The sequence below is a fragment of the Mixophyes fleayi genome, chromosome 6 (assembly GCF_038048845.1).
Source record: "Mixophyes fleayi isolate aMixFle1 chromosome 6, aMixFle1.hap1, whole genome shotgun sequence".
In the NCBI taxonomy this organism is placed as follows: domain Eukaryota; kingdom Metazoa; phylum Chordata; class Amphibia; order Anura; family Limnodynastidae; genus Mixophyes; species Mixophyes fleayi.
In genome coordinates this window covers 152,650,365-152,664,192 of record NC_134407.1, presented here as the reverse complement: position 1 = coordinate 152,664,192, position 13,828 = coordinate 152,650,365, and positions in this window count along the sequence as shown.

The following is a 13,828-nucleotide window of genomic DNA, read 5'->3' as shown; positions in this document are numbered from 1 at the left end:
AGTTTGCACTCCGACTGAGACGGATCTCCTGTTGAACCTCTCTGCACTTAGAGAGGTGGAACGGGGTAGGTAGTGGGTAAGGCTAGCTATGTAAAGGCGTGTTCACACTCTTTATATGTTATTTTGAGTTGTAAGCAACCGCAGATATGCCTTTAGGAGACTTATCTTTTGCGGGTGCTTTCAGCTGGTGCAAGAGACCTTGGTGTATTAAAAAGCAAAGTAAAAAAATAAAAAATTTAAAAGAAAAAAAAAAGGTGTGCACCCCCTCCCAAACAGCATAACCAACCCTTATGCTGTTTGGAGGGGGGCATTTTTTTTTTACACTATTTTTCCCAATTTAATTATCTGCTTTACAGAGCGCTGTGCATGATACACTTGCACGACGGCCCATAAGGCAGATAAAGAGGCATGTTTGTGCAATTTGAACATTATTCTAAGCCGCGTGGATCTAAAGATCCATGCCACTTTAAATCCTGTGTAAATTACGGGATGCAATTTACACTTATGATTTCAGTGTAAATTGCGTCCGACTCTAAATGAGGCCCTATATTATTATCCTGTATTTTTATTGTTATTTTCATGTTATTTTTTTCGCTTTTCCTAACATTCTGTATTACTCTCTATACTATCTTACTCTCTATTCTATAGTATTATTTTTTTAGTCTCTATTACCCTGTGATATTATGTTTTGTTACTATCCTATATTATTCTCTGTTATTTCCCTGTGTTGTTATTCTACTATTACCCTGTGTTATTAATCTCTATTTCCATCCATTATAATTGTTTCTACTCTGTTATTACCATGTGGTACTACTTTGTTATTATCCTTTTTCCATAATTCTGTATTAATCTGTTGTTTCCCTTCTTGTTATTTTACTTTATTATAAACCTGTTATTATTCTCTTATTGTCCTGTGTTATTATTACATTTTTACTGACCTATGATAGTATTGGTACTCTCTGTTATTGCCCTTTTTAATAATTATGTTATCATCTTATGTTATTAATTTCACCCTGTGTTATTATTCTGTAATTACCATGTGTTAATACTTACTGTTTGAACCTTGTGATATTATTCTGCATTACCTACTATTAGTGTCCTGTATTTTTATTCTGTTTCTTTTTTTCCCCTTCCATATTTTTCTGTGTTAGTCTCTGATATAAACCACATTTATTACTCTGTTATTTTGTATATTGTTATTTTTTCCTCTCTATTATCATGTGCTATTTCTCTATTGTTCCTTAGCTATTATTCTGTACTACTCTGTTATTAACCTATGTTATTACATTCTGTTATTATCCTATATTATAACTTTTTTACTCTCTATTATTATAGTGTGTTATTACTTTCTGTTCTTATCCTGACTTACTCTCTGTTATTAACTTGTGGTATTATTCTACAATTACCCTGCATTATTATTCTCTGTTACTTCTCACTATTATTATTATTATTGTTTTTACTATCTATTATTACCCTGTTACAACTTTCTAGTATTATCCTCTATTAGTTTCTGTTACCATCCAGTTATAATTATCTGCCATTTCCCTCTGTTATTATTGTTTTTACTGTCTTTTATTACCCTGTGTTATTACTTTCTATTATTATTCTATTACCCTGTGTTATTATTATATGGTATTTCCCTCCTTTACTATTATTATTATTATTATTATTATTACTATTATTTTTAATTTCTACTATTACCTTGTTTTTACTTTCTGTTATTTCACTGTGTTATTATTCTACTATTACCCTGTGTTTTTATTCTCTGTTACTTCCCTCTATGATTATTATTGTTTTTACTGTCTCTTATTTCCCTGTTATTTACTTTCTGGTATTATCTTGTATTAGTATCAGTTATTATTGTGTGTTTTTTTCAGCTATTACCCTGTTATTATTCTCTGCTATTTTCCTCTATTATTGTTTTTACTCTCTATTATTACCATCTGATATATATTATTCTACTCTTACCCTTTTTTATTACTCTGTTATTCTATATTATATTTTTTTTACAATCTCTGATCTTATAGCCCTGTTAAAACTTTCTATTATTATCCTGCATTACTTTCTCTTATTGTCTCATGAAATTTTCTACTATTACCCTGTGTTATTATCTGTTTTTTTTCTGTCCTATTAGTCTACCATTATCCTGTCTTATTATCTGTTATGTCCCTCTATTATTATTCCTTTTTACAGTGCTTTTTTTGTAAGAAAAAAGGTGCTGTAACTCACATCACGTAGTCAATCAATGTACATACACCCACACATGTCAGTTGTGTAACGAAACATAACGGTAACCACCCGCAGTAAGCTCTCAGCGCGTGACCACATGACCAATCACAAGCTGAGCAGCGCCACAAGCCGAACAGTGCTATCACTACCAGTGCAGATGAAGTACGCATGCATTGGACTCGACACAAGCAGCCCACATGCACCGTTCTAATGATTTTGCGCCGACCTGCTACGCTCGACATTGTGATTCAAGTCCACGTGGACCAAACATCAAAAGTTACTTTTAAAACTTGGAAAATCCATTGAAAAAAGGTGCCGGAACTCAGTTCTGTGAGTTCTATAACAAAAGCACTGCCTTTTTATCTCTATTATTTCCCTGTGTTACTACTGTCTGTTACTATCCTGTATTACTCTCTGTTTAATACCGTGTTATTCTTATTCTATTACCTTGTGTTATTATTATTTCCCTCTATAACAATTTTTTAACGGCCTATTATTACCCTCTGTCATTACTCTCTATAATTAGCATATTTTTTTCCTACTATCACCCTGTGTTAATTCCCTCTATCATTATTGTTTTTACTATCTATTATTAGCCTGTGATATTACTTCCTGTTATTTTCCTGTGTTATTATTCTACTATTGCCCCATGTTATTATTCTTTGTTATTTCGCTCTAGTAATATTGTTTTTCCTCTCTATTACTACCCTGTGCTATTACTTTCTGTTATTACTATGTCTAATTTATTCTATTACACTATGTTATTTTTAACAGTTTTTTTCCCTCTATTATTATTGTTTTTACTCTCTTATTTCCTATATTCTTACTTTCTGTAATTATCCTGCATTACTCTCTGTTATTACTCTTTGTTATTATTCTACCATTACCATGTGTTTTTGCTCTGTTATTTCTCTCTATTATTATTCATGGATGGAACGAACAGAAATAGATAAGCGATATACAAATATCAATCAAAAATGTCCATATAATGATCTCTGATCCCAAGTGAAATGAGAAGTAATTGTTCCACAGCATAGATGATATATTTCAAAACAATGTGCAACTTACCATCACCTAATCGTTTATATGCCTTTGTGACCCAGTGATCTGGTAGGAATCCATCTAATATTACTACCACGAAGGTGATGGGAAGTTGCACATTATTTTGAAATATATCATCTATGCTGTGGAACAATTACTTCTCATTTCACTTGGTATCATTGGTGTTGTCATCTCTATGAAATGTCCACTGACAGTCTCATTCATTGGTGTTAAAAACAATAAAATATTATATTTAAACCTAATAATTTGGGAGTGTTCCCTTTAGGCTGATGATGTTAAACTATATTTTCATACATATTGCAGATGGGCAAATTATATTAATTTGAACAGTTTTCATATAACATTTAGTATAAAAAAATCTTACCTTATAATGTGAGATGTAAGCAATGTGTGTGTATAATACACAGCTCCTAGTCAGCTGATAACTGACTGTCCTGTACCAAGCAGTGACTTATATACACAGCAGAGTGACATTACAAAGGCAGGTTATGATGTCAGTCACTCACATGATCAGCCTGGTCAGCTGTTACATCTCACCTGCTGCATTTCACTGCTCTGTAAATCTGAACCTGGGCTCAAGATGTTTTGGATTTTTACTGCCAATTTTGACCTAAAAGAGCTACCAGCGTGCCCCATTTCAACTTGCTATCTATATACACACACACAAATATCTAATTTTGTTGGTTCAGACAATACATAGAAAAAAATGTAAGAACTGCTTTATTGGATTTTTCAGTAAACTTACTAACTTTTGGCACATTTTAACTGAACATTTCTTCCATCATTAAGAATACAACAGGCCATCAGATCACTCCCTGCTGCTTCTACCTTAATATGTAATATGTCAAGAAGGCAACCATTCTGGAAATTTCAAACCATTCTGGCTAGCATTGATGGGAGCAGGATCTGACATGGAAGCACAGTGCGAGGGGATACTTCTCCATGAATATGCAGTCACTGGTTCTACCTGTCCTCTGGGATGCATTCCTAAAGGTCGCCCTGATTAACAGAGTGGCAGCCATAAAGAATATTTTTTAAAAAAAAAACGCAAGGAGCTACAGTAAGAATACCTTTCAGCACACTCTGAAATGGCTTGGGTCAATTGTCTGGCAGTTAGAAAGGAGTGGGCAGATTACCTCCTAGACATGTGTAAGAGCAGGCTACGTTTGTACTAGGCATGACCAGTATGTGCAAGCAGACAGGAATGGCAGCTTCCTATAGACCAGAGGAACTGCAATTCCAAATACAATATCTGAAATTGTCAAATTTAAAAAATCAGACAAATAATGTGCTAGAGGACTTACTTTAATTTTCAAAAAAACTAGGCTATATCAATACCCTCATAAAAGCCATCAGGGATCACGCGATGAGCTCATAGATCCAGTAAGATTCCCTTTTGGATAAGGCACAGTTAATGGTTGCCTCAGCTACATACTAACTGTATTTCTTCAATTCCCTTAAAACTAAAGTTATCAATGTTCCTACTATATCTAGACAAAGTAATATTCTTATTAATCAGCTTTACCGATATAAGTGAGTCCACAGCCGCAGTTATATAGGGTGAGCATACGAGCGGCAGTTCAACTGTCATTGCAGTCAACGGTCATTGGTCTCTGTGAAATGTTCCGTGACAGTGTCATTCCTTAGAGTTAAAAACCTTTAAATATTTAATGGGATTGTTAAGCCTAATAATTTGGAAGTGTCCCCTGTAGGCCATGTTAAACTATATTTTCATACATATCGCAAATGGGTGAATGATGTTAATTTTAACATTGTTTTCATATAACATTTAGGATAATATGAGCTTACCTTATAATGTGTTGTATGATGTTATATCAGCAGGCACAGCAATAAGCAATGTGTGTGTAATACACATCTCCTAGTCAGCTGATAACTGGCTGTCCTGTACCAAGCAGTGACTTATATACCACAGCATGGTGACATCACAAAGGCTGTTTATGATGTCAGGCAGTCACATGATCAGCCTGGTCAGCTGTTACATCTTACCTGCTGCATTTCCCTGCTCTATAAACCTGAACCTGGGCTTCATCAAGGTGTTTCAGATTTTCACTGCCAACCTTGACCTAAAAGAGCTACCAGTGTGCCCCATTTCAACTTTCTGTACATATACACACACACACATACAAGTATCTACTTGTCCTGGTTCAGACACCACATAGAAAAACTGCTTGGTTTATCAGTAAATCTACTAACTTTCGGCACATTTTAAGTGAACATTTCATCCACCAATAAGAAAATAATTATGATAATTTTACTATGGGATATTTAATTTATTGCTTTTTAAGAAATATTGATGTTTTTCTGATGCTGGTTTCTGATTTGCATGGATTGGGCTTATATAAGGGTACTCTATGCATAGTACTGCCATTAATTATATATAGTGATATATATATATATATATATATATATATATATATATATATATATATATATATATATATTTATTAGAGATGAGCGCACTCGGATTTCGTGAATCCGAGCCAACCTGAACATTTCCGATCCGAGTCGGATCCGAGACAGATCCGGGTATTGGCGCCAAATGAAAACTTGAAACCGAGGCTCGGAGTCATAATCCCGCTGTCGGATCTCACGATACTCGGAACCTATAAATTCCCCGCTAGTCGCCGCCATCTTCACTGGGGCATTGATCAGGGTAGAGGGAGAGTGTGTTAGGTGGTCCTCTGTCCTGGTAAATCTCGTGCTGTGCTGTTTAGTTCTGTGCTGTGCTGTGCTGTGCTGTGTTCTGCAGTATCAGTCTAGTGGTGCTGTGTGCTGTGCTCTGTCAATTTTGAGTTCAGTGGTGCTGCTGGGTCCTGTTTAGTCCAGTGGTCCTGTGTCCTGTGCTCTGTGCTTCTAAGGGCATAGCTATTTCCCCAATATTCCCAAGTGTTTAAAAAATTTAAAAAAAAGTTATAAAAAAATACAAAAAAATAATTTGAAAAAAAATTAATTACAACAAAATTTGCAAAACCAATCCTGCAGTATAAGCCCATTGGTACTGCAATATTACCAAGTTCACACATATAGCAGGATAAGTCCAGTGGTACTGATATATTACAAAGTTCACTGATTCAGCAGTATAAGTCCAGTGGTACTGCTATTACAAAGTTCACTGATTCAGCAGTATAAGTCCAGTGGTACTGCTATTACAAAGTTCACTGATTCAGCAGTATAAGTCCAGTGGTACTGATATATTACAAAGTTCACTGATTCAGCAGTATAAGTCCAGTGGTACTCTCCTGTGCCGCATATAATTTTTAAAGGCTTTGCCGAGTGTGTGTGGCTTAGGGGTACGCTCTCTTGTGCTACATATAATGGAAAACCAAAATTTGGAGGATAAAGTAGGGAAAGATCAAGACCCACTTCCTCCTAATGCTGAAGCTGCTGCCACTAGTCATGACATTGACGATGAAATGCCATCAACGTCGTCTGGCAAGCCCGATGCCCAATCTCCTAGTACAGGGCATGTAAAATCCAAAAAGCCCAAGTTCTCAAAAAGTAGCAAAAAGAGAAACTTAAAATCATCTGAGGAGAAACATAAAGTTGGCAATATGCCATTTACGACACGTAGTGGCAAGGAACGGCTTAGGCCCTGGCCCGTGTTCATGACTAGTGGTCCAGCTTCACCCAAGGATCTAAGCCCTCCTCCTCCCCCCCTACAAAAAATTTAAGAGAGTTATGCTGTCAGCAACAACAACAAAACATCAAAGAACTCTGCCTTCTAAACAGATGACATCACAAATCCCCCAAGGCGAGTCCAAGGCTAATGAAGGTGTGAATGTTGTACACCGGTAGGAGGATATTGATGTAGCTGGCGCTGAGGAGTATGTTGATGATTATGATGCAGACAGATACCAAATTGCCTTCTCAATTTCTATTTATATTCTAGATTATATAACGGCTGAATAGTTTTCTATTTTACTCCTAGTGGAGACGGTATCTGATGCAGACAGATGCCAAACAGCCTTTGTCCATTTCTTTGTATATTTGAATTTCTAGTTCTACAGTCTATGCAGGCTGCTTTTTTTATATTCAACTACAAGTGTAGGGCGGGGGGGGGGGGGCATAGATAGCCACCAAAGTAACGTGGTCCATTTAATTTCACTTTCTAGCTCCACAGTCTGTGCAGCCTGCTGTTTTTATCTTCAAAGTATTTACAAGCCTTGCAATCTAAATTAACTAGAGGTAGTGACATGCTAGAACTCCACCCTCTATATGCTGCAGAGGATGGAGGAGCATCAAAAGGCCATTCAAGCCTACACAGCCACCTACGACATAGGAAAAGGAGTGGGGATGCGCCTGAGTCAAGCGCACTGGAGAATGATTTCCGTGTTGTGCAAGGTTCTGCAGCCATTTGAACTTGCCACACGAGAAGTCAGTTCTGACACTGCCAGCTTGAGTCAGGTGATTCCCCTGATCAGGCTTTTGCAGAAGCAGCTGGAAAAAGTGAGGGAGGAGCTGTTAAACCATTGCGATTCCACCAAGCATGTAGCTCTTGTGGATGAAGCCCTTCGTACGTTTTGCCAGGATCCGAGGGTGGTCAGTCTTTTAAAGTCAGAGGAATACATTCTGCCCACCGTTCTCGATCCTCGGTTTAAAGCGTATGTGTTGTGTCTGTTTCCGGCGGACACAAGTCTACAGCGGTGCAAAGACCTGCTGGTCAGGGGATTGTCCTCTGAAGAGGACTGTGACATGCCACCAGCTCCACCTTCATTTTCATCACTGTTTGTGCAGTTCCAAAAAAAAATAACTGCCATTTCTAGTACTACCTTCTTTCTTTCTCTATTTAAAAGAAACTAAATAACTGCCATTTCTAGTACTACCTTCTTTTTTTCTATATTTAAAACAAAAAAAAAATGCCATTTCTAGTACTACCTTCTTTCTTTCTCTATTTAAAAGAAACTAAATAACTGCCATTTCTAGTACTACCTTCTTTCTTTCTATATTTAAAACAAAAAAAAAACCTGTCATTTCTATTACTACGTTAATTGTTTGTGCAGTCACAAAAAAGAGGAACTGCGCCCTTAACTGCTATGTTGGTTTTAGACGTCCATCCGGTGTCCGCCATCTGTTCCCTGGAATTCTGACCAGTTGAGGGTGTATTTATTATATTGTGGCCCCGGTATCAAATTGGGTACCAGGGCCACCCCACTACGTAGTCCAGATACTTGTTTGGTGGAATTCTGACCAGTTGAGGGTGTATTAATTATATTGTGGCCCCGGTATCAAATTGGGTACCGGGGCCACCCCACTACGCAGTCCAGAATTTTTTTGGGGGGAATTCAGACCCATGGAGGGTTTTTTATTAATTATATTGTGGTGACCACTCCTCTACGCAGTCCAGATACATTTATTGGTGCGATTCAGACCAGTTGATGGTTTTCTTATTATATTGTGGTGACGACTCCTCTCCTCTGGAGCAGAGGTGGCCCCAGAGAAATTAACAGTGGAAGAGCGATTAGAAAGGTAGGCTGAGAACCAGGATAGAACAGTGTCTTGAAGACCTAGGAATTGTAGCGTTTGTGTCACGACCCAGAGTGGTTTTGTATATCCCTTGCCTCTGTCTATAGGACTTGCCCAGGAGTGCGGAGTCTAACAGATAACAGATAGGAGGTATTCACCAGGGATCCCCGCAAGGGGATATGGACTCTGCTGCTCCTATTTCGCAGGTCGCGGTCTCCCAGGCAAGGACTGACAGAGGATAGTGAAAGCAACACACAATGACACGGTGGATGAGATGACACAGAGTAAAGAGTTCAGGATTCACAGGCTTCAGCAATAATGGTAATAAAACACTGGAGATAGTAGCAATGCTGTAAAATAGTATATTGATTGATGGTACAAAGGAAATGGTAGAATATATATATCGGCATGTATTGAATACACGGCAATTAGGACAGAAGCAGGATGCAGATCACATTATGCCACTTCATAATTGGTAACTCTTGACAACTGCATGGGATGAATAAACAATAGTTCAAACATAAGATGACAAATGGAGAATATGTGGATCCGATAATGTAACACACAGCAGATAGATGTTAATCACTGGTCAACAACAGTTCCGAGAGAATGAAAATGTAGAACTGTTGATCCGAAGATAAAGATGATTCTACGTAGCAGGTGGGTTACAGATATCACGATAATTCTCAGAATAGAAGAGCAATAATTGTTGAACTAATGTTCTACTAATAACAGAGATATAGTTGAACAGAAGAAACTACAAACAGTTCATTACCTAGAAGTAGCAAGAATGAAAAGTATCCTAGCCGAGTATAGGACTGCAGATGACTGATGTCTTCCAATAAACATATGAATAAAGAAAGCAGCACTATTGGGTCAGCAGGGTAAAAGCAGAAACTTGAACCATAGAACTAGCTGCAGGCTGTAGTACTTCAGCGGGTAGATTAATCACAAGGAAAGTCTCAATAGAACCCAGCATTGGAAATACAACAGCAGGTGTGCAGGTTTAACCACAGGTGCAGCAATCAACTCACAGTGAATGTTCAACATGAAGCTTGATAGCAACCGAGGAGTTCAGCCGACCAGCGTGGAACTACAGGTACCAGGTACAGTGATGGTAGATTGCAGAAGTCCAGCGAGCAGGTAACAGCAACGAGAGGTTCAGCGGGACAGTGTGGAACTACAGGTACCAGGTACAGTGGTTGTAGATGCAGAAGTCCAGCAAGCAGGTAACAGCAGTGGGAAGTTCAGCCGGACAGCGTGGAACTACAAGTACCAGGTACAATGGTTGTAGATGCAGAAGTCCAGCAGACAGGTAACAGCAGTGAGAAGTGTCGAAGTCGTATAATTGGATGAACGAAAGTATATTGGTTTAATATTGTTTTGCGTGCGATTGCGATCCGTACGCCACGTAACACAAAAAAGTGCAGGAACATTGATGTCAGAGGCATTTACCCAGGAACGCTCTTCAGGGCCAAAACCCTTCCAATCCACTAAGTATTTAATTGTTCCTCGAACCATCTTGAATCCAGAATCTGAGTAATCTCAAAATCCTCTAGTTGAGAGAATTCCGGTATTATTGAAGAAGTAGTAGAAGAAAAACGATTTATGGTCAATGGTTTCAATAACGATATATGGAACGAGTTGGAGATATGTAGTGATGAAGGAAGCTTTAATTTGAAAGAAACTGGATTGATGACCTTCAAAATTTTATATGGACCGATGAATCTAGAAGCAAACTTCATCGAGGGAACTTTGAGACGAATGTTCCGGGTAGATAACCAAACTCTATCACCCACCTTGAGGGCAGGTACGGCCCGGCGTTTCTTATCTGCCGCTACTTTATAGCGGGCAGAAGTCTTCCTGAGCTGAGATGTAACTTGAGTCCAGATAGAAGAGAAGTTCCGAATAAGTTTTGCTGCAGCAGGAACATGGTTGGGCGGGAGGGCTGAAAACTTAGGCAATGTAGGATGTAAGCCATATACAGTAAAAAATGGAGTGGAGGAAGTAGACTCATGAAATAAATTATTGTGAGCAAACTCCGCCCAAGGCAGGAGATCCATCCAGTTATCCTGTGTGGCAGAAGAGAATATACGAATAAACGTCTCAAGATCTTGATATACTCTCTCCGTCTGTCCATTAGATTGTGGATGTTATCCTGATGAGAAGTTAAGTTGAACTCCCAATGCCTTGCACAAAGCTCGCCAGAATTTTGAAGTAAACTGTACTCCTCTGTCCGAAACAATTTCTTGAGGACACCCATGCAGTCGAAAATTCTCCTGAATAAAATGTTGTGCCAAAACTGAGGAAGAAGGCAGACCCACAAGTGTAACAAAATGAGCCATTTTTGAAAACGGTCTACCACGACCCAGACGGTATTATGACCTTTACTGGTAGGAAGATCAGTTATGAAGTCCATGCTAATATGAGTCCATGGTTTAGAAGGTATCAAAAGAGGTAATAGAGGTCCCATAGGAGCCAGACAAGAGGACTTGTGCTGAGCACAGACATTACAAGCAGCCACAAAATCTTTAACATCAACACGAAGAGATGGCCACCAATAGGAACGAGAAATTAATTCATAGGTCTTTAGAAATCCTGCATGGCCAGAAAACTTAGAAGCATGGTACCAGCGTAATATTTTCTTTCGGAGTGTTTTGGGGACAAAAGATTTACCAGGAGGAGATGGAGTAACAGTAGAGACCTGTAGGCACTTGGGTTCCAATATGGAACGACTAGTGGATGGATCAGAATCAATCGAAGTAACAAAAGCTCGGGATAAGGCATCTGCTTGTCACACTTTTACACAGAGAATATCACTGACTGGTATTAGCGCTACTAACCTGAGAGGCGCGGAGTCTAACACACCACCGGTGTTCACCGGGGACCCCACGCAAGGAGGTTTGGGCTTTGCTGCGTGCGATGTGCAGGTCGCGGTTCTCCCAGGAAGTCACCAGTGCAGCGAATAGAGGGTAGTCAGTCAGGCCGAGTCGAAACCAAGGAAGCGAGGTACCACGGAGAGTAGGCAAGAGTAGTCAGGGACGGTCCAAAGGTCAATACCAGTGCGGGCAGCGAATTACAAAGGAAATCCGGAAGAGAGGTCAAACAAGCCAAGGAGTCTTAACACAGGAGGTCAGGAACAGGAATGCAACTAAATGCTGGAGCAGGGTAGAACCAATACCCTGGCACTAGACCTGTGTCAGAGGCTGCCTTATATACCCTAATGTGCCTCCTGATGGGGTTAGGGAGATTTAGGCAGTTTAGACATGCTGGTTGCAGACAGGTGAGTAGAGAAAGAGTTCTGCTGCTAGGCAACAGGACGTGGATTACGGAGAGAAGGTGTCCATCTACGGCGCTTGTGGAGAGCGCGGAGACGGCAACTGACACTGCTCTTTTATTTAAATGTCCAGGTTTAAAGGTGACATGAAGATTAAAACAAGACAACAAGAGGGACCATCGAGCTTGCCGAGGATTGAGACACTGTGCCGTTTGTAGATACAGCAAATTCTTATGATCTGTAAAAATGGTCACTACATGTTGAGCTCCCTCCAAGAGATATCGCCACTCAGATAATGCCAACTTCATTGCTAATAATTCTTTATCTCCAATAGTATAATTCTGTTCTGCTGGTAAACATTTTCGAGAGAAAAAGGCACAAGGTAACAAACGATTAGTAGGAGACCGTTGAGAAAGAACTGCGCCCACACCAACTGCTGATGCGTCTACTTCCAAGAAAAAAGGTTGAGAGATTTGGTTGTTGAAGAATAGGTGCTGAAGAGAAAGCCTTCTTGATAAGAAAAAGCCTCCAAGGCCTCTGCTGGCCATTCTTTTGGATTAGCTCCCTTTTTGGTCAGAGCTGTAATAGGAGCCACAATGCTAGAATAATTCAAAATAAACTGTCGGTAATAATTTACAAAACCTAAAAAACGCTGAATGGTTTTGAGAGTAGTTGGAAGTGGCCAGTTTAGGATGGACTGAACCTTCTCTGGGTCCATTTGCAGACCTGAACCGGAGTCAGTCTCTGGTTGAGAGAGAGGATATACTCGACCTTTAGGTGGACTCTTTTCAGGTAACAGTTCTATGGGGCAATCCCATGGACGATGAGGCGGAAGAGTCTCTGCCCGAACTTTATCAAAAATGTCAGCAAATGATTGATATTGCGGAGGTAACGGTGAAAGTTCCAAGGATACAGCAACTTTAGAGGACCGAAGTGGTTTCACCTCGGTTAAGCATCCCGAATGGCAATGAGGGCCCCAAGACAAAATCTCGGAAGTATTCCAATCTAGTTGTGGAGAGTGGAGTTGAAGCCACGGAAGGCCCAGAATAATTGGAGAGGTAGTACAAGGCAAAATTAAAAAGGAAATATTTTCGGAATGTAAAGCACCAACACGAAGAAGAAGGGGCTTGGTCCGAGTACGAATTACACCTTGAGGAAGCTGAGATCCATCGATGGCTGTGATGACAACGGGAATCTCCAAAGGAACAGATGGAATTAACCATTTATTAACTAAAGTCTGTGAAATAAAGATCTCAGCCGCACCAGAGTCCACCAAAGCTTGGGTAGCATGACCTACAGAATTATACAACAAAGAAACAGGAAGAATACAAGCAGCAGAAGAGGAGGTTTTCCTAGTCCCCAATCTGACCTCTCCGGAGCAGATCAGGGTTTTCCCGGTCTCTTACAACAGGAATTTAGAAAGTGACCTGAGTCACCACAATAAATGCATAACTTGTCCTGGCATCTCCTGTCACGTTCCTCTGGAGTCAGCCGAGATCTCCCAATTTGCATGGGTTCGTCCGGTGTAGAAGAATGTGACACAGGGTGCGGAACTGGCCTATGTATTAGGCAACGAGCTACCTCTTTCTCCATAATTCTCTCTCTGAAGCATAAATCTACGTTATTACACAATGAGATAATGGCATCCAAGGTGGTAGAAAGTTCATGAGGGGCTAAAGCATCTTTAATGCGGTCTGATAACCCTTGCCAGAACGCAGCCACTAATGCTTCATTGTTCCAAGATAATTCAGAGGATAATGTGCAGAATTCAATGAC